At 41.8% G+C, this 22908-nt stretch overlaps 1 long non-coding RNA gene across 1 annotated transcript in view; it reads right to left on the bottom strand.

Annotated features, from left to right (window-relative positions):
• LOC135092796 (uncharacterized) overlaps positions 1-14763 on the bottom strand; it is a 32382-nt gene extending 17619 nt beyond the window's left edge. Inside the window, exons 1-2 of the long non-coding RNA XR_010263076.1 lie at positions 14392-14763; positions 14071-14267 (exon numbers count right to left, since the gene is read on the bottom strand). This is a non-coding gene — a long non-coding RNA (uncharacterized LOC135092796). The remainder of the gene's footprint in view (positions 1-14070; positions 14268-14391) is intronic.
• Positions 14764-22908: the final 8145 nt, after the last annotated feature.

The raw sequence follows: 22908 nt of genomic DNA, 5'->3' as shown, positions 1-22908 counted from the left end.
GTTCAGTATGCTTATCTGTGTGACATTCTCTTTTTCTTTCCTGCCTCTTCCTTAGCTCACATAAAGGAAGCGAAGGAAAAGAAGGCAGATTATCCCTGCGTTTACCAGTGAAAGGATCGAGTGAAATGAGTAAAATGGGTAAAGTAGAAGGAATAGATGTGAGAGTGAGTGCTAAATCTAGTAGTAGAGTGAGGCTGCAGGAGTAAAGGAGGCACGCAGCACATGCAGGACAATACTCATGAAAGTGGGAATAGATGATAGGAAGACCGGAATCGCACTTTGATTACCCAACACACGCGAGTGAGTCCCAAACAATCACTGAGGCATAATAGGTACACTTTGTTGAGTAAATCCAGTTAAGATCATCCAGCTCAGATATTAGTGTTGCTCAGGTAAGCTGGATCAGTGTTGTCCTGCGAAGTGTCGCTCCTCACGGGGATGGCGACACAATGCAGCGAATGACTCAGTGAGGGCAGACAGGCACGCTTAAAGCTGGCCCTGAGCTGCGCCTCGGAACGGCAGCAGCTCTCTTTACGTCTCTTCACGTCCCACTAAGTCTTGGTTGAGGAAATGAGAAATAAAGGAAGGGAAAGAAATAGGGAAACACTCGTCGTATCTCTTTTGCTTCATATGTTACTCGTAAATGAAAAAGAATTCCGAGATACGTCTTCGCCTGTGATTCAAGCAACAGGACTGTATGTTTGTGACGGCACCGCGTGTATCCATGCAGCCTTTCAGTGCGCCTGTCATGTATATCTAAATTCAAACGTGTTGCTATTAAAGCTGTCAGCACACACACACACACGCACACACACACACACACACACACACACACACACACACACACACACACACACACACACACAAGTAACATCAAACATCTGTATTAACGAGCAGGTCCCTCCACTCATGGAAAGGTTGGTATGCAAGGGCTGCACCACCATGACAACCAGCCACACGTGGACCACCTTGGCTCATTCATCACTGTTTCATCACGAGTCAAAACAGATGAGTGGCTGGACCCTCTGACAGCCAGTGACAACTTGAGAGCCACTGAGAGGAAAACAGGGAGGATAAGACCACGAAACGACCAACTAATAAGAGGAAAATGTAGCAAAGGTAACCAGGATCAGCGAGCCATCACTGCCTGGCTGCACGATAGAGGCACGATATCAGTTCAGCGCCCCATTACGCTAATAGTACTTTCAACCCGCCATGGAGACCTACTTTCGTTAGAACCAATAAGTTCATCCAGAGTGTCTACCCATTCACAACGAGACCCAGGGGCGGCCAGACTGCCAGTCAGGAGGCGGAATTTATATACAAGGGAGTGGGAGTGGATGGGAACAGCTGACCTCCCACGAACTAGCCACGCATGGCATCCAGGCAGCGGAGTAACTTCATAACTTTGATCGCCGACAATTAATGTCGTGCTCGGGTCGCTCTTAAGTTGCTGAAGCAATTCCCTCACATTCACCTACAAGAAAGAAATTGGAGTGCGTCCGTAACTTCCCACCTCCACATTGGATTCGCTCATATATTTTTAGTTGCCAATATCACATTTAATATTTTTATGCAGCTTCGTATTTGTCTCCTATATTGTTCTGTAACTTCCAAAAGACAAAATTAATCACTTGTCTCTCTATTTTCTGTGTCCTTGCAAACAATTTTTTTACCTCCCACCACCTGACGAGAGGATGAGAATATGGGCACGGTCATAGATATTATTACCATAATTATTTATAAACTTTTATACAGTATTGCACTTGTCTCGTGTATATTTCTCTGAGAAGCACAAACTTAAAAAAAATGGCTTGCCTAAAAAAACAATCAAAGCATTTACCAAGTTAGTATGCATTCAAAAATTGAGCTGATGAAAAAATGTTTCAAATGTTTCAGTAAAAGAAAAACAAAATTAGCTTTCTATTGTCTCTACTCTTCTGTGTCCATACAGATAATTTTCACAGTGTTCTGACTGTTAGGAAAGTACCGAATTACTCGAAAACTATAGAGAAACTTCAGTCCCCTACTATCAAAAAAAAAAAGAAAAAAGGAAGGAAAAGAAAGAAATAAGACAAGTATTATTGCCCCTTCCATAAAGCTTCACAGGATCTCAAAACGAATAAGAATACAAAAACAAATTAATTACTGAGAATTATTTGAGATAAAGTAATAAGAAAACGTAATCCATGATGAGAAATCGCCTCATTTGTGTTGTATTTTGTCGCGTCGCTCGTGGCTTTTGTTGCGTTTTGTCGCCTTGCTCGTCGCTTGTGTTTTATTTTGTCGCCTCTCTCTCCACTTGTACTGTGTTTTGTCTCATCGTTTGTCGCTTGTGTTGTGTTTTGTCGCCTCGCTCGTCTCTTGTGTTTTATTTTGTCGCCTCGCTCGCCACTTGTGTTGTGTTTTGTCGTTTCGCTCGTCACTTGTGTTTTGTCGCCTCGCTCATCACTTGTGTTACATTTTGTAGCTTCGCTCGTCGCTTGTGTTATATTTTGTCATTTCGCTCGTCGCTTATGCTGTATTTTGTCGCCTCGTCCGTCTCTAGTATTGTTTGTAATCACCTCACTCGTCGGTGGATTCTAAAGAATGTAATGCAGGTACTGTGTGTAAGTGTCGCCTGGCTTGGCACTGGAGTCTGCTGGGCACTGAGTAACAGTCGCCTGGCTCACTACAGGATCATCAGGCTCACTGGTCGCCGACCTGTCGCTGATGCCACCGCACGAGCAGCTCCTTCACACATGCATAGCAGGCCACAACATTGGACATTGGCCCTTTGATGTGGATCCTCTTCTTGGGCGTTGCACGAAGATGGACACGCCATAATGGCCGCGGAGGTAGTGGAGGAAGAACTCCTCCTGCCCCATGAGCTGCTCCAGGAGCCCGGCTGGGAGGTACAGGCTCCGCCATACCTCGTCCTCCTGGCCTGCGGCGCTAGGCTCCGTCACCACGGGCTTCTCCTGCACTGGAGGCCCGTCGTTCATTACGGTGATGATTTCCTTCTCCTTGGGTGGAGGAAGGGCCTCGTCCGCCTTCTTGTCTCATGCGGCCTGCTTTGGTCGCTTCTTGGCCTCAGCAAACCGCCGCCGGACCTGCTGTCGTTCCCACAGGGCAGGGGAGGAAAAGTAAAGGTCGCATTCTGTGAGCTCCCGATGTGGTAACGTGTGTAGTTGGTACATGTGAATCGTACTGGGATTTATCTATTCATTTGTTTATTCATTTATCTATCCATTTATTTATTTACTTAGTTATTTATTAATTCATTTATTTATGTACATAATTTTACGCTGCTCATAAACTACAATATAATCATTATCATTTCCCTTCTTTCAGTTTTAGAGGCGGAAATCCGATAGACAAACAGAGACAGACAAGCACACAGATCGACAGTGTGTGTGTGTGTGTGTGTGTGTGTGTGTGTGTGTGTGTGTGTGTGTGTGTGTGTGTGTATAGAAAAGAAAAAATGCAGGGTAGCCAAAGCCGATGCCCGTCTGTATGAGAAAGAGACGAAAAATCGGGGCACCGTGAACCCAAAGTGACCATTAGCCGAAAAACACTCGTCCCTCAGATTTATTTCAACATCGCTTTCCTCTCAACGCTCGGAGGGAGAGAAGAGAAGATAAAAAGAAATGATACAAGAAAAAAATATAGTCTCTTCCTTCCCTGACTGGAGACTAATAGCGTATTTTCTCTAAGCGTATTACCTTCTCAAAATAATAAATCCACTCGTGGATTTCAATTTCAAAATACCTAAAACCCTATTTTTTTTTCCAGACCACATTCTTTTATCCTTCCAATCCTTGTGTAATCGAGTAATCAATGCCCGGGAATTAAAGCAATCCTTTGCTTTGCTTATAAAGCTTATACGTAAAACTAAAACTAAAAATAAATTTGATGTTTTTCTTTCATCTGCTTTAGTGGGAACGTGCAGCTTTGCAAGTCATTATTACATTTTTCTCCTCGACGTTCTGGACTTTCAATGTATACATAACTCTGCTAGAAAATAAAAAAAAAAAGAGGAATTTCATGTTTTCTTTTCTTTGCTTCTACTGAAAACTGTACGGATTTGAAGCACAGCATCTTCTTTCTAGTTTTCCTCTTTTTCATCCTACTCTTCCTCCCTCTTTCCACCACCTTCAGAAGCAGAAGCAGCAGAAGAGGAACCAAACAGGCAATATGAAGAAAGCTATTAGTGACTTTTTCTTTCCTGTCTTTACAGTCTTTTCATCGTTCGCCTTCTCTTTCTTCTCTCTTTTGCCGTCACCAGCAGAGGCAGAACCAGCAGAAGAGAACCAAAGCAGACAATTTCAAATACATCATTAGTGAGTTTCCTTTCCCTTCTTTCTAACTTAATCCTCCTCCTTTACACCGACACTAGAATAACTAAAAGCAAAAGCAACACAAGAGAAGCAAAGTAAGTCACACAAGTCATTAGTTAATTTCCTTTCCTTTCTTTCTATTTTAATCACCTTATTTTACCTCCCCCTACTCCTCCTCTTTAATACTAGAAACTAGCACCAACACCAGTAGAAGCAAAGGCAGAAGCAAGCATTACCAAACAAGCTATTAATGACTTTTCTATCCTACCTCTTCATCATCTTGCACCTTTACTTCCTCCTCCTCCTGCAGTGACATTAACAGAGACACAGGCAGCAAGAGAGAGTGGAACCTAATCTATCCTCGCATCCAACAGAGTAGCAATGAAAGGACACAGTGTCAAATGAGGGGGGACTAATAGGAAGCCGAGAGTGGGAGGGCGGCTCGGTGATAAGAGGGCAGGCGTCCACTAATTCCCTCCATCCACACTTTGATACTCTCGCCCGCCACCCCACAAAGCCCCCTGAGTTCATTAGTCGAGTCATACTCGATAAGTTTGGAGAGAGTGTCGGGTTCAGTTTCAAGGCTCTGTACTGGAACTTTATTCTTGTGCGTGTGGGTGGGGGGGGAGTTCTCTGTTGTTGGTTTTGATTTTGTTCTTTTTTCTCTTCTTTTCTCTTTCTTTTTTCTTTCTTCCCCCTCCTGTCTCTCTCTCTCTCTCTCTCTCTCTCTCTCTCTCTCTCTCTCTCTCTCTCTCTCTCTCTCTCTCTCCATATCAGGATACCAAGTCACCAACCTTTCAGTCGACCAGTCTATCTATCTCTCTAAGTCATTCACTCATTAACTAACTTACCATCTAACTAACTGTATAACTAACTATCTTTTTAGGAAGAAACGAGTAGCAGACTTTATTTCGTAAATTTGTTTTTGTCTTTGGGTCTTCCTCCCTTCATCATAAAACTCAATCAGTTTATATATCCATTTACCTACCAATCTACCATCCTACTTTAACATATCCTAATCTGAAGGTGCTGAGTTGTAGTATCTACGGAATGCAATCCAAGCAGCCTCATACCAGTATTTATTTACCTAACGATTAAAAAATCAGCACGAGCTGAAGAGAGAGAGAAGTAGGCCAGCACGAGATTTACGTAAGGCTGTGACGATTGAGAGAGTGTGGCACCAGTTCCGGGATGTCTTTGCCGTGATGTGCTGCTAAGAAGAGCGACCACGGGATTATAAGGAGGGAGTTAGCACAATTAGGTGGTAAAAATAAAGTTGTGTTGAATTATGGAGGACGTGATTATCAGGAAGAAGAGGCGCTGCTCCTAATGCCACGAGTTATGAGGGGAATAATGATATATTGTGGCATAGAAGAGGACTGTGGAGAATGACATGATGGTTAGCTTACAGTAAATGTTGTGTCACGTGTTCCTGTTGTAGGTTGTTATTGGCGTCCATTTATCACCTTCCCTGTATTGCAACATTATAAGGGCATGACGGTGAATAGCAGCGTCACTAATCCTGGTTTATTTCCGAGGATGAATACAAGACAGGCTGATAAAAAAAAAAAAAAAAAAAATGCACTCTTCTCTTCGTGGTGTTTATTTTTTTTTTTTTTATTTATTTTTTTATTGTTTACCTAATGTCCTGTGCTTTTGTCCTTCATGGTACTGAGCAAAAGGCAATGATTAGAAGTGATTTGCCTTTCTCCTTGAGTTGTATAATATTTAGGTTTGCACTTTTAAACGTTCTGGGATCTCATTACAACTAATTTTCAAAGGCTGTGGAGATGAGTAGGCAAGTTCTTGTGTGAGTGAATTTTTTTTTTTTTTTTGTTACTGGAATTCTTATTTAATCATCATTAGTATCAAGAAAACACCTTTGAAAATTTGGATGAATGAGTGGATAGATGAATATATAAGTGAATGCATATATCTATTTATCTATCTATCTATCTATCTATCTATCTATCTATCTATCTATCTATCTATATATATATATATATATATATATATATATATATATATATATATATATATATATATATATATATATATATATATATATATATATATATTTTTTTCTTTTTATATAGGAAGGATACTGGCCAAGGGCAACAAAAATCTAATAAAAAAAATGCCCACTGAAATGCCAGTCCCATAAAAAGGTCAAAGCAGTGGTCAAAAATTGGTGGATAAGTGTCTTGAAACCTCCCTCTTGAAGGAATTCAAGTCATAGGAAGGTGGAAATATAGAAGCAGGCAGGGACTTCCAGAGTTTACCAGAGAAAGGGATAAATGATTGAGAATACTGGTTAACTCTTGCGTTAGAGAGGTGGACAGAATAGGGGTGAGAGAAAGAAGAAAGTCTTGTGCAGCAAGGCCACGGAAGGAGGGGAGGCATGCAGTTAGCAAGATCAGAAGAGCAGTTGGCATGAAAATAGCGGTAGAAGACAGCTAGATATGCAACATTGCGGCGGTGAGAGAGGGGCTGAAGACAGTCAGTTAGAGGAGAGGAGTTGATGAGACGAAAAGCTTTTGATTCCACCCTGTCTAGAAGAGCAGTATGAGTGTAACCCCCCCCAGACATGTGAAGCATACTCCATACATGGACGGATAAGGCCCTTGTAGAGAGTTAGCAGCTGGGGGGGGGTGAGAAAAACTGGCGGAGACGTCTCAGAACACCTAACTTCATAGAAGCTGTTTTAGCTAGAGATGAGATGTGAAGTTTCCAGTTCAGATTATAAGTAAAGGACAGACCGAGGATGTTCAGTGTAGAAGAGGGGGACAGTTGAGTGTCATTGAAGAAGAGGGGATAGTTGTCTGGAAGGTTGTGTCGAGTTGATAGATGGAGAAATTGAGTTTTTGAGGCATTGAACAATACCAAGTTTGCTCTGCCCCAATCAGAAATTTTAGAAAGATTAGAAGTCAGGCGTTCTGTGGCTTCCCTGCGTGATATGTTTACCTCCTGAAGGGTTGGACGTCAATGAAAAGACGTGGAAAAGTGCAGGGTGGTATCATCAGCATAGGAGTGGATAGGACAAGAAGTTTGGTTTAGATCATTAATGAATAATAAGAAGAGAGTGGGTGACAGGACAGAACCCTGAGGAACACCACTGTTAATAGATTTAGGAGAACAGTGAGCGTCTACCACAGCAGCAATAGAACGGTCAGAAAGGAAACTTGAGATGAAGTTACAGAGAAGGATAGAAGCCGTAGGAGGGTAGTTTGGAAATCAAAGCTTTGTGCCAGACTCTATCAAAGGCTTTTGATATGTCCAAGGCAACAGCAAAAGTTTTACCAAAGTCTCTAAAAGAGGATGACCAAGACTCAGTAAGGAAAGCCAGATCACCAGTAGAGCGGCCTTGACGGAACCCATACTGGCGATCAGATAGAAGGTTGTGAAGTGATAGATGTTTAAGAATCTTCCTGTTGAGGATAGATTCAAAGACTTTAGATAAGCAGGAAATTAAAGCAATAGGACAGTAGTTTGAGGGATTAGAGCGGTCACTCTTTTTAGGAACAGGTTGAATGTAGGCAAACTTCCAACAAGAAGGAAAGGTAGATGTTGACAGAAAGAGCTGAAAGAGTTTGACTAGACAAGGTGCAAGCACGGAGGCACAGTTTCAGAGAACAATAGGAGGGACCCCATCAGGTCCATAAGCCATCCGAGGGTTTAGGCCAGCGAGGGCATGGAAAACATCATTGCGAAGAATTTTAATACGTGGCATGAAGTAGTCAGAGGATGGAGGAGAGGGAGGAACAAGCCCAGAATCGTCCAAGGTAGAGTTTTTAGCAAAGGTTTGAGCAAAGAGTTCAGCTTTAGAAATAGATGTGATAGCAGTGGTGCCATCTGGTTGTAGTAGAGGAGGGAAAGAAGAAGAAGCAAAGTTATTGGAGATATTTTTGGCTAGATGCCAGAAATCATGAGGGGAGTTAGATCTTGAAAGGTTTTGACATTTTCTGTTAATGAAGGAGTTTTTGGCTAGTTGGAGAACAGACTTGGCATGGTTCCGTGCAGAAATATAAAGTGCATGAGATTCTGGTGATGGAAGGCTTAAATACATTTTGTGGACCACCTCTCTCTCATGTGTGTCTAAAGTTATAAAACATTCTTTGTCCACATTTTCCATACCATTTATCATTCTATAGATGAGCACCGCCACACCTCCGCGAAGACACAAAACGCACGAGAACGGGATTACGAGCTGAGACCTTCTACGCCTCTATGAAGACACGAAACACACTCATGAGCACGGGATTACGTGCTGAGACCTGCTACGCCTCTATGAAGACACGAAACACATACACGAGTACAGGATTACGTGCTAACCGCCGCTACGCCTCCGTCAAGACGAGATAGGAAATGCACGCACGAGAACGCGATTACGTGCTGACCGCCGCCGTGCCTCCCCGAAGACAAGGCACGAAACGCACGAGTGCGATATTACCGCTCTACTAAACATTGTTTCCTTATCTTTATCAAATAATCACGGAAAGCTTATATGATCCGTACACTCTTAATATAACATATTGTTTGAAGTAAACAATAAAGTAAATGATTATATGTGAGCTTCATTCATAACTCAACACTGCAATGGATGAACAGCAACATTTGAAAGAAAAATACTTAATGGAAGAGCAATTATTAGAGACACAGGCAGGGCACAACCTGGCTTCGGCACTCACCTCCATCTCCTAGGCCTCTGAGCCTCCAGTGCATGACGTCCCCACATTTTCTAGACATGAACCAGTTTCAGCTAACCTCGTCTCTCCTCACTATCACTACCATGTTCTTTCGACACTGTTCCCCATAAGAGACTCATCAGTAAAGTAAAAGCTCATGGCGTTGCCGGAAACACCCTGAAATGGCTAAGAGACTGGCTCTCTGACAGAAAACAGCGTGTTGTGATAAATGGAAAAAGAGTCAGATTGGAATAAGGTAAATAGCGGCGTTCCTCAAGACTGTATTAGGACCAGTACTTTTTATAATATAGATTAATGATACTGATGAAGGGATAAATTGCAAAATAAGTAAATTTGCAGACGACACCAAAATTACAAGTAAAGTAACGTCAGTGTCACAATGGCAGGAACTGCAGTGTGACCTCAATACACTAACAAGCTTGGCAGAAAAATGGCAGATGAGATTCAATATAAAAAAGTGTAAAATTCTACATATCGGAAGCAACAATGTTCAGGCAAGATAAGTAATGAATAACATGCCACTGTCAAGCGTTGATAAAGAAAAAGATCTTGGTATCGTTGTGTTAAACGACCTAAAGCCGGATCAACACTGCACAGAAAAAGTAAAGACGGCAAATAAATTAATAGGGTTCACTGGAATAACCTTTGAATTTAAATCAGAAAAAGGTTATAAATGCTTATATAACTCACTGGTGCGTCCTTATCTAGAATACTGTGTACAGTTCTGGTCACCATATTACAAAAAAAGACATTGAAAACTAGAAAAGATACAGCGGAGAGTCACAAAGATGATTTCAAGATTGCGTAATAAGCCGTATGAGGAACGATTGGAAGAACTAAACCTATTTAGTTTAACAAAGCGCAGGATAAGAGGAGACCTAACTGAAGTGTTCAGAATTCTTAAAGGATATTGTAACCTTGATGCAAATAACTAAAACTAAACCTATTTAGTTTAACAAAGCGCAGGATAAGAGGAGACCTAACTGAAGTGTTCAGAATTCTTAAAGGATATTGTAACCTTGATGCAAATAAATATTTTACCATTAATCAAGCTAACCTATCAAGAAATAATGGATTCAAGATTATACCCAAACGTTTTAAATCCCCACGAGGCCAAACATTTTTCTTTAATCATACAGTAAATATATGGAATAAACTTCCTGCAGAAATCGTAAACAGCAATTCTATTAAATCACTCAAAAATAAAGTAGACAAATATTTAAAAGCGAATCCCCAACAAGCTCTCTTCTTGTCCGAATGATTACTAAATTCACTAATAAACTCTTATATTACAGACACCAATTTTATTATGATTTGCATTAACTTTCAGATAGACGTATAGTGTTCACCGCAGGGTGAATAGTAGAGCTTCATTTCAATTTTTCCTATGAAAATTTCATGTAACTTTTTTCCATACTGCATGGTACATTTTCCCAACTATTTCCATGTCAGCGCAAGCTGGAGGGAGTGGTGAGAGGGGAGGAGCCTTCTACTATGCTGTCCTGTCTCTATTCCCTGTAGCTGTTGGAGAAGTAAAAAAAAACGAAAGAACAAAATAGTAGATAAATAAAATTATAAGGGGAAAGGGAACGAGTACAAGAAAGAAAACACGACGATGAAATCTAAAAACTACTCACACAGATGCACGTCAAATGTAGGTAAATGAGGAATAACATAAACAACACAGCAACCCACACACTGTATTCACCTCCATCAACAAACTCACAACACACCGTTTCTATTAACAATTTTCTTATTGATACGTTTACTTTTTAATGTATCTACTTTCGAATTATTTTCATCTGGTGGGCAGGGCCGGACACAGTTATTGCCTGCGCTGGCCAACCATTACACGGAAAATTATTGCACTGCATACCCAACTGTAACGACGTTTGAAAATAACTATGCTGCTTACAGTACACCGATATTTTATGCTGGTTAAGAGTATATTCACGAAAAATGCTGAAGCAAAGAGCTGGTGTAAGTGCAGCTGCATTATGACTTAAGATACGATTAATTTATAAAGGAGAATTGTGTGCTACACGGTGTGGTGACTCGTTACTCAGACCCATTTCCAGGGCCTGTGCATATACTGCGGTAGAGTTTTGAGTAGTAAACTAAGTACATATAAAATAATTTCGACGCAACCAAATACATTGTAATCGTACAACACTAACCCTGCCACGAGGCTTTTATTTGATTTATCCTTTATTTTCATCTATTCATATTTTTTTTTATAACAAACAGGAACATTATCATTTGCATCAAGCGATTAAAGTGAATCTTGGAATCAATCATTGAGTCGTTTCTCGCCACAGTTGGCAAACACGCAGACCCGTAAGAAAACACCTCCAAGATATTAATTTCCACTGGTAGGCTCCCACGAGTGACAATATGCTTAGTATGAACAGAAATGTAGCTAATCAAGACTTATAACTGAATATTAGGGCTGTATTCTATGGTATACTCAATGGACTGCTGCTAACGCTGGTAGTGCCCCGATACAGGCGCCATTGTAACCAGAGATAAGGACTGCTCGTACGCTGCCCATCAACAAGGAATCTTGCACATTACGGCATATATTCAACAGGCAGTCAGGGAATTAATTTTATTTCCGTTCCGTCTTTATACTTGCGCTCTGTTTTATTGTGGTTATTATTATTTTCAAATTATTAAGGCTTCAGAGAAGAAATACCCAATTCTAGGCTTAAAATATCCAGACTACCGCCGAGTGTTTAAGGCCACTTTAAATAAGAAAAAAAAGATCATTCATTTTCCGTCCTCGTTTTTCTAATGGACCACCGAGTTGTGTATTGGCAAAAAATTATAAAGTTTATCATGATCCTAATCTTGATGTTAGCGTTAATTTAGTCCCTAAGCCATCCAGCGGGAACACCTTCATCTTAATCTTGGTCAGTGCTGTGTTTTTTCGCTGATGCCGGAAATATGTGTGTGAAAATCCCGGCGTGGCCAAAGTTTTTTTTTTTTATTTATTTATTTATTTTTTTATGCTAGTGTACAAAACACGGAAATTATGCGCTGAACTTTTACTCCTGTGAACCGTTGTTAACGCAGCCAACACTGCACGCCTGCCTGTCCCGCAGATACTGTACAAATGCTCCCAGTTACCCATATCCTCGCCTCACACCACATAAATTTGCTTCGAAATGCTTGCAAGAGTGTGGCTGTTCCAAGCATTATGTAGCACGGTATGGATGTGATTCAGTGGAATGAGAATGACTTATATAAAACAGAAGTAGGACAAAATAGAAGAGTATCAGGAATGTCAGTGAATGCACCAAGATATGCACCGATAGAGAGCTTAAGGGGATGGATTATTTTTAAAGAAAGGCACATAAAGGCAACTTTGAGGTACAAAGCAAGGTTGGAACGAATGGATGATGCAAGACTAGCGAGAAAAGTGTTTTTATGGAATGTTAGGAGTAGCAGGAGGGAAAAAAAAAGTGTGCTAAGATGGTAGTAAAGAAGGGCTTGTAAAATTACTTGGGCATTTCAGCGGCTTGAGGTGATGCATGTTGACGGTGATTAGAGTATGACTGTTAGAAATGGAAGATTTACAATAGGATGTAATAAGGTAGAAATGTGAGATAGATACTAGTAAAATGGAGTGAATGGAAGAATAAGATGGAACAAAAAGAGTACTTTGGAGTGGTATAACGAGATAGAGACCCCAAATGTATGAAAAGTGGTATGAGGGAAGCCTGGGCGTTGATCTTTCCTCTTGAAGGGAGCACCATGTATGGATGTGAATGCAAGGAATTACTGATAGTCTGAGTCCCGCAGCAACGTGTGCCAGATGTGTGGCATGGGAGAGGATGAGACGGTGGAGCATATGACGCTGAAGTGTGTGAAATAAGGAACTGAGGAAAGTCAGAATGGAGAAGATAGAAAGGCAATGATGGTGTTTTTGCTGGTTCAGCTCCAGTTAGGACCATTGTCTACTCAGACCATTGCCAACTCGGATCAGGCCACCACAAGATACCAATTCGTAACACAATAATGAACTCGGACCAGATCAATATATCAAGAAATAGAAAAAGAAGGTAAAAATAAAAGCATTAAAATAATAAAATTCACGCACCCAAGAAACTGTTTGTCATTCATTATTAACAAAGACGTAAAACAACAAGGTAAAAAAAAATAATAATAATATGTAGTACTTAAAAAAAAATAAAAACAAAAGCTTGAAAACAGTAAAATTCTCTCATCTAAGATATCGTTTGCAATTCATTATTGAATTGAACAAACCTAAAATTACAAATACGTATGCATAACAACAAGGTTTAATTAAAAAATAAATTGTAGCAGTTGGAAAAAAAAAAAAGTATAAAAATTTTGAAACAATAAAATACATGCACAACATTAAGACGATAACATTAACGCATTCACGGCAATAAAATGAGAAACTACCCTCTAAGTGTTTTTAGTTGATTTATGGCCATTAAAAAATTAGTGCTTTCAAATTAAATGTATAGTGCAACCCTCAACATCATTATTTGTTGTGACACTCCTTGCCGATGCACACCAAGCGTTGGACATCTCAGACCTCATCCACATAATGTTTCTGCATTCTAAAATATTTAATAGTGGTTATGACTGCTTTTCTGTGACATCTTAAAAATAGCCTTTCTGCTTCCATCACACAGCAATGCCTTTTGCAAAACTACTGCATTAATTTATAATAAAGTCACATCACTATTTAAGCTTTCCCTGATATTTCGTTTAATTTATTGTCCTGCATCCTTTGCCTCCAGGAATAGTTCTACTAAATATACTGTAGACTAGGCTAAGCAAAAAAGCTTATGTGATGAAACCGCCGGACGCTAGAAGAAAATTTGTATAGCGTTCAGTAATTTAAAATTAGATGTTTAATTTCACTAATATCTTAATAAATTAGGAAAGCTGCACAGAAAGCTGTAATCTCACCTCTCATGGACGCACTATGTCTAGGCACACCATACACTTGTCCATGATGTGCTTACATCGGTCTAGTAATGGAACATGAGATGACTGGAATGACTCACCTAAGGTTTGGATCTTGAATTAGAGTTGGAATAAAAGATGATTCAAGTTTGGCCAGAGTTGGTCGTTCAGAATGACTCGAGTTGGTTGAGATGATGGTACGAGCTGGTATTTCAGAACGGTCCGAGTTGGGTCTATCCCGTTACTGCTGGACTATGTGGGGAGACGAATGGAAGGATGATTGACGCAGTGAGTGTTCCTGGAAAAAAATGAGGCGAGCTAGATGTAGGAACTAGTGGTGTGAAAGATGCTGTCTTTTTCCTACTTGCCGTTCCTCTTTTTTTTTTTTTTCACTACAGGAGTTGCCAATCCAAAGGCCTTACTCAGGAGTGATCCTGAGGTGGTATGAAGATCAAGATCAAGATTTATCGTTTCCTCCAGTAATATTCACGGTTATCACGCCGCCATACACCCGCTGGAGCCATTATGCTATTACAATGTCTTCCACTACACTTCAGTTTACTTTTCCTCACACTGTGGCGGCTCAACCAGTCACTTATATACGCCAGCCACCACCAAACTCCACCATCACCATCGGTTTCTCAGTACTACAGTCACCTCAAGCCCTAACCAACTCCAAGAAACGGCACTATGCAGTATTAAAAAAACTCGTGAAATAATCCGTCCGGTATCAGGCGTCACCGAGGCACTTCAATCACGTGAGACAATATACCACGGCACTAATAACAATCACCACCCACTCGCTAACTTCACTCAGCTTGACTGACTGATGGGCCGTTGATACACCCGTGGCGGAGTGATACAAACTAGTCCCTTAATCACTAATATATCCTGGGTGAAATCTACCTTTTTGCCACTTGTTTCTTTCACTGTAAATGTTAAAACTAAAGGTAAGCATAAGAAAGAAGGTGGTTTGTAGAATCGTAAAACCTTTAGAAGACAGGCGGAGTGATAATATTCCCGCCCCTCTCCTTCCCTTCTCTCCCTGTGCGTAATTGGCCTCGTTACTAAAGGATACTGAGATAAATGTACTGGTTTATTCCTCATTCGAATCGTTTCCTTGCGTTTAAAAGTGGAGGAATTTAGAATAAAGGATTATTTTCTCGTATATTATAAGGCAACTTTGAGAGATTGGCAGATCATGATTCCTACTCTTTTTCTCTCTCTACCTCTTACTTCTTTCTCTCCATAGCACTTTCTTTTGGGAGACTGGCAGAGTGATCATGATTCCTACTCTTTCTCTAACAAAACTCTAAATTGTTTTACATGATAGCATTTATATTCAGCGTGACTTTTCTTGCAAAAACAAATCTAGACCAGTTACATTGTCTTACAGCGATCAAATAAGCAATCCAATGTCTTGTCTACCTTGAAGTAAACACGGTAAAACACTATTATTAGAAACCTATATTGAAACGATTAATAATGACAAGAGAGTGATATTGGTGATAGCGATAGTAACGATAAACAAAAGGTAGACATGGCCGGACAGCTCCAAGTGTCGTCTGCATTCAAGTTTGCCGATCACGTTTTCATGAGCTTAGTGATGTTAGGAAGGGGCAGGAGGGGGACGGGTGGCGGAGGGACATCACTCATCGTCATCATCAGCAGGTTTCCCTATCATTCTCTCCGATTCCACTGTAAGAGAATCTCCACTTATTTTTATTGAGTGCTTGTATATTCTAAAGCTTCCTATATCGTCTCTCCAGCTCTCTCCAGCATTTCTCTGTCAGTCTTTACCATCCTTAAGAACACATGAACGTAAGGGAACCAGAGATGCTGCAAGAATCCATCGGGCCTACACATAGCAGACCCTCTATAAAACATGTCTACCCATTTCCGCCTACCGTCCCCATCCATGAATTAGTCTAATCTCCTATTAAACTTCCCTATTGACTAATAACCTGATTACTGAGTTTATTCCATTCACCTACCACTCTATATGACAATCAGTTCCTTTTTATCTCAAGCTCTAACCCTATTTCTCGTCGCACCTTGAGTGTAACCATCGAGCCTCCTTTAATTGCTGGAGGCTCCGTGGTGAGGTGCTGAACTCGTAACTGAAACACTGTAAGTTCGATTCCGACACGTTGCTTTTGTCAGGAATGGCGCTAACAGATTACCATTACCGTGCAATATGCTCTATCATAGCGCTATATGACTTCAGCTGCCTCCCGCTTACTAATGCCCCTCACTCTTTCCCTGACTCCTAATTAACAGTGTTCCATTGTGCATTTCCTGTGTACATATCTGCCTCCCACCTTACCTTTCCCAAGTGGCGCACCCCTACAGACGATGGCGACCAAGGAATGCCACATCTCTCTCAAATCAGCCGTGCCAGATGTCCAGGCTTGCTTCCACTTCCCACTGCTCTAGCTATTCCATTCATATACTTTTCTCTCAGTCTGCCTCTTGTTTCTCTACCTGATATTCTACCTGTTAAACTCCTCAATCTTTCCTCTTCCCATTACATATCCTGTAACTGCCTCCCACACAGCAACAAATTGGATGACTAAACAAAGCAAAGAACCATGCACACATTGTAAAGCAAAGCGTGATGCCAGCAACTCATCTCCCGCTGGTACTGACTTACAGCTTACTAAAATTCGGTGTGTCCTGCGATACAAGTCCTGCCGCGACAATTTACTTCACGCTGCCAGCTGCTATGTCGCTTGTTCTGTTTTTATTAGTACTCTCTCTCTCTCTCTCTCTCTCTCTCTCTCTCTCTCTCTCTCTCTCTCTCTCTCTCTTTCTTAATGTAAATGAAACGTGAAGGTAAATGAAACGTGAGGAACGGCGTTCCTCTGCTGACGACCGGTGGAACATATCGTAAGTTCGGTTACCACGAGACTGAGATCGGGCACCTACGGCTCGTGCGACAAGGCCGTCGATCCCAAAACTCAGCAGCCGCTCGTCATCAAAACGTTCGCTAAAGGTCTGAACGGACTCGAAAACCTTGTCTCAGAGGCGGCCAACCTGCAATACCTGCGGCTTCCCGGCGTGCAGCGACTGGTCGGCGTCTGCGTCCACACACGACAGATGATAAGTCACTTCGCTGGCATCACCGCTCAACGCTACTTCAAGCGTACCACAACGTGTGCATTCAGGTGGACACTGATGTCCCTGAGGCGACTATCATTGACTTTGGCCTCGCTCGCTCTGTAGACCTACCCTGGTCTACAGAAAGTGCTAAGACCCGAAGAGGCTCCCCTGGCTGGCACCGGAGTTGCTTCGGCACACCCACCCGTGCGGCGAGGCCTCCGATGTGTACAGTCTGGCTCACCTCTTCAAGCAGTCGCTGCCCGTCAGGAACAAGCCGGGACAGAGACCCTCCCTGGCCGCCCTCAGGGAACTGATGAGGCGCGCCCAGCTCGTCACTCCCGGGAAGCGGCCTCGCCTCTCAGCGTTCACTGACCTGCTGCAGCAGATGCACGAGGAGGCCACGAAGGGCGCTTATAAGTGAAGCAATAAGTATGTGACCGAGACACACTCCAGCGACGACACCGAGGAGTGAGGAGGTAAGTCTGTGTCTCAGACACACTCTACCGACGACAACAAAGAATGAGGCGCTAAGTCTGTGACCGAGAAACACTGCAGCAACGACACCAAGGAGTGAGGAGCTAAATCTGTGACCGAGACACTCCACCGACAACTCGATGGAGTGACGAGCTAAATCTTTGACCGAGACACACTCCAGCAACGACTCGATGGAGTGAGGAGCTAAATCTGTGATCGAAACACACTCCAGCGACGAGAGCAATGATTGAGGAGCTAAATCTGTGACCGAGACACACTCCAGCGACGACGCTGTTCACTGATGAGGCTGTTCACTGACCGGGGAACGTAATGTTTCGTTCCGTTTTTCGCATGTTCTTACGATTTTATGTGTTGACCGTGAAGACACGAAACACACGAGCACGGTATTATGTGCTGACCGCTGCCCGTCTTCGTGAAGTCACGAAATACACCGGCATGGGATTACGTGCTGAGCGCCGCCTCACCTCCATGAAGACACAAAACGCACGAGCACGGGATTACGTGCTGACCGCCGCCATGCCTCCGTGAAGACACGAAACGCACGAGCACCAGATTACGTGCTAATCGCAGCTGCCATGCCTCCGTGAAGATGAGACACGAACACATTAGCACGGGATTACGTGCTGAGCACTACCACACCTCCCTGAAGACACGATACATACGAGCACGGAATTACGTGCTGACCGCGACCTCACCTTCATGAAGACACGGAACACACGAGCACGGGATTACGTGCTGACCGCCAGCTCACCACCATGAAGACACGAAACACACGAGCACGGGATTACGTGCTGACCTCTACTTCACCTCCCTGAACACACGGAACACACGAGCACGGGATTACGTGCTGACCGCTACTTCACCTCCCTGAACACACGAAACACACGAGCACGGGATTACGTGCTGACCGCCACCTCACCTCCCTGAACACACGAAACACACGAGCACGGGATTACGTGCTGACCGCTACTTCACCTCCCTGGACACACGAAACACACGAGCACGGGATTACGTGCTGACCGCTACTTCACCTCCCTGAACACACGAAACACACGAGCACGGGATTACGTGCTGACCGCCACCTCACCTCCCTGAACACACGAAACACACGAGCACGGGATTACGTGCTGATCGCCACCTCACCTCCCTGAACACACGAAACACGTTCTTTTCCCTCGCTGAGTCGACTATCATTCACTTTGGCCTCGATCAGCGGGTCGGCACCCTTCTGGTCTACAGAAAGTGCTTAGTCCCGAGGAGACTCCCCTTGCTGGCACCGGAGCTGCACATCCACCCGTGCGACAAGGTCTCCGACGTGTACAGTATGAATGCATGGATGGATGAATGGGTGGATGGAAGGATGAGTGGATGAATATATGGAGGGATGAGTGGATAGATAAATAGGTGGATGGATTGATGGATGGATGGATGGATGGATGTGTAGATAAATAAGTGGAGGGATGGATTTATGAGTGAATGGACAGATGCATTACCCTAAAAAACATAGGAAGATTCCACGGCCTCACAACCAAAATCAAACTACACTTAGTAAAAGCATGCGTAATACCTATGCTCACTTTTCCTGCTTACCCACTCAATACGCTCACAAAAACAGCTACTCTCAAACTACAATTATTCAGAACAAGGCATTAAGATTTGCTTTAGAGGAAAAATGCACTTACACAAAAACAACAGAACAACTACATCATAATGCACACATAAAACCATTGAACGTAATATACCACGAACGAGGCAACACTACCAAAAAACAAAATTATCAATTAACTAAAAATAGACGAATATCAAAAAATCATATCAAAGGAAATATTTAGAGGACACGGATGGTTTAAGAGACCAATATCCTACATAAATAAAAACACACCAGCTCCTATTTACAATGAAACAGCACTATATTAACAACAACATGAACACTCACCATAACACACACTTACTTTGAATACTTACTTGATGACACCACCTGGCACAGAAACCAAAGGAAACAGCATCTGAAAAGGAAAAATACAAGAGTCAAACAACTATATCATCATCACACAACAATCCAAAGCACGCTAATAGTTTCCTCCCGCCTCAGCTCAGCGCCCTGAATTGCCGGGACGGAGGTGTGGTGTCCTTAACGGCCGTGTAGAGCAAGGTGACTCACCGTTTACCACCTTCCCCCCGGCAAGGGGTGGAGGAAACCGGCTCTGTCAGCTGACACCCGGATGCGGAGAGGGTGTTCTTCTCAATTTGTCGCTGAAAATTCATAACAATATATCGATACATATATAATTCACACACAAACACAAGCACAAACACACACACACACACACACACACACACACACACACACACACACACACACACACACACACACACACACACACACATGCATACTGCAGGAGAAGGCAGTAGACACCTGCCGAAACGATAATTACTCCCAGAGAGGTCTAAAGCACTGTTCAGAGGGTGCTGTGAACTTATCATTAAACCCAGCTGTGACCTCATTGAACGTTTCCCTTCGTGTCTCACAACACAAGGGGGCAGTCACAGCCTGCCCTTTAAAGACAACTCTTTTCCTCCACACATAACTACAAGCACCTAATAACACACATGCTTCACTCAAAAATTTTAAAATCATCATTGCGACTCCTACACCAGCCCCAGAGTCCCCATCTGGGGAGGGGACCACAAATGTACCCTGGTCGGACTGCTTTTCTGAAATCGACCTAAGTGTCTTGACACCCCCCTCTATTTCTTTATTTATTATTTATTTATTTATTATTATTTCTTTATTTGTTTAGTAAAGTGAACGTCCTTGAGCCGGTCATTATATTTAAAAGATACAGTAGCAGCTTTGTGTGTATGTATATGTATGTATGTATCTATGCACGCATGCATATATGTGTGTGCATTTGCCCAGTACGTACTTCTTGCATGTATGTTTTTTTTTTTTTTTTATGTAGGAAAGACACTGGCCAAGGTCAACAAAAATCCAATAAAAAAATATGCCCACTGAAATGCCAGTCCCATAAAAGGGTCAAAGCAGTGGTCAAAAATTGATGAATAAGTGTCTTGAAACCTCCCTCTTGAAGGAATTCAAGTCATAGGAAGGTGGACATACAGAAGTAGGCAGGGAGTTCCAGAGTTTACCAGAGAAAGGGATGAGTGATTGAGAATACTGGTTAACTCTTGCATTAGAGAGGTGGACAGAATAAGGGTGAGAGGAAGAAGAAAGTCTTGTGCAGCGAGGCCGCGGAAGGAGGGATGGCATGCAGTTAGCAAGATCAGAAGAGCAGTTAGCATGAAAATAGCGGTAGAAGACAGTTAGATATGCAACATTGCGGCGGTGAGAGAGAGGCTGAAGACAGTCAGTTAGAGGAGAGGAATTGATGAGACGAAAAGCTTTTGATTCCACCCTGTCTAGAAGAGCAGTATGAGTGTGTGTATATGTGTGTGTGTGTGTGTGTGTGTGTGTGTGTGTGTGTGATTCACCTACGGTCGTCTTCTGGTCACCCAGCCAGCCGTTTCCCAATGGAAAGAGCTCCGAGCTCATAGTGACCGATCTTTGTGTGTGTGTGTGTGTGTGTGTGTGTGTGTGTGTGTGTGTGTGTGTGTGTGTGTGTCCTTGTGTGTGTGTGTGTGTGTGTGTGTGTATGTGTGTGTGTGTGTGTGTGTGTGTGTGTGTGTGTGTGTGTGTGTGTGTGTGTGTGTGTGTGTAGACTCTCAACTAGCCAAGGCAACAGCGTAAAAATGAATGGACAAATAAGGAAGTAAGCAATGCTGCGAAAAAGTAACACCGTCTGTAAGCGAGTGACGCTAATATACACCTACACATACACACACAGACAGAGATAGGTTTTTGGTACACAAGAAGATAAAAAAAAAAACACACACTCACAGTACACATTTCTCGCAATGTCTTTTCGTTTTCCCATAGAAGGTATTTTCATGCATTCAAAGATTTTCTACGTAACAAGCTCAAAAAAAAAAAAAAAAACTCACAATAAGTCTGTACGGTTATGTTATCATGTTTCTCCATAAGTGTGCTCTACATGTGTTTTAGCTGTCTGGTACGTATGGAGCTCAAAAATACTGAAAAGAGAGGATTTTTGTAATATTTTGTTTTCTCCTATAGGGTGCTTTCTATGTTTTTTTTTTTTTTTTTTTAGGCATTTTCATGCTTTAATCTCTCAAAAAAAAAGTTTATGGAAATCTCATTTCTATATCCCATATAGGGTGCTTTGCATATATTTTGACGTTTACATACCTAACAATGTGAAATACACTTAAAATCCAGACTTTTGCTAATGTTGTTAATGTTTCTCTATCATATAAAATGCTAAACATGCGTTTTAACATTTTCGTACCTAAGAAGCTCAAAAACACTAACCGTGTCCTTATACGTCTCTAGTAATGTTCTTTTGTTTCCCCATATAGGGTACTTTGAATGCTTTTTAGTGTTTTTGTACGTAACAAGCTCAAAAACACTTAAAATACTTGTTTTTGGTATTGTTATTGTGTTTCTCCATCAAGGTTGATTTACACGCGTTTTAGCGTTTTGGTACGCATGAAGTTCAATAACGCTCAAAAGACACGCTTCTCGTAACGATGTTTTTTTTTATGCCCATATAGGGTGAACTCCATACTTTTTTTAAGGATTTGGCGCCTAACACGTTCAAAACCATCGGGACACGTTTCTGGTAATGTCGTTTCGATTCTCCATATAGGGTACTTACCATACATTTTGGCGTTTTTCTATGAAACAAGCTGAAAATCAGTAAAAAATACTTGTCTTTGATAAAGTTGTTCTGTTTATCCATAATGGATGTTTTAAAATGCAATTTTGTTTTTTTGAACGTAAACAAAAACACTTAAAAATAAACGTTTTTGGAAATGTTGTTCTCTCTCTCTCCATATAGATTGCTATTCATGCGTTTTCGAGTTTTGTTATGGAAGAAGCTCAAAAACACTCATAATACACTTTTCTCGTAATGTCTTTCCGTGTCCTTATATAGGGTGCTGTGTATGCATTTTGGCGTTTTTATACGTAACAAGCTCAGAAACACTCAAAATACATTTTTTTATCACTTTATTTTGTTTCTCCACAAAGGATGTTTTACGGATATTTTAGCGTTTTAATTCGTTAGTAGCTCAGAAACACTAAAATGACATGTGTTTTTTATAAAGTTGCTTTGGTACCTTATACAGGCTGCTTTCCATGACTTTTATCTTTTTAGTACCTAACAAGCTCATAAACAATTAAAAGACACGTTTCTGGTGATCTCGTTTTTTTTTTTTCCATATAGGTTGCTTTGCATGCTTTGTGGCATTCTCATACAATC

The sequence above is a fragment of the Scylla paramamosain genome, chromosome 41, assembly GCF_035594125.1.
Source record: "Scylla paramamosain isolate STU-SP2022 chromosome 41, ASM3559412v1, whole genome shotgun sequence".
NCBI lineage: Eukaryota > Metazoa > Arthropoda > Malacostraca > Decapoda > Portunidae > Scylla > Scylla paramamosain.
Note: the sequence above shows the minus strand (reverse complement) of the source record. Positions and strands in the feature narration are given on the sequence as shown.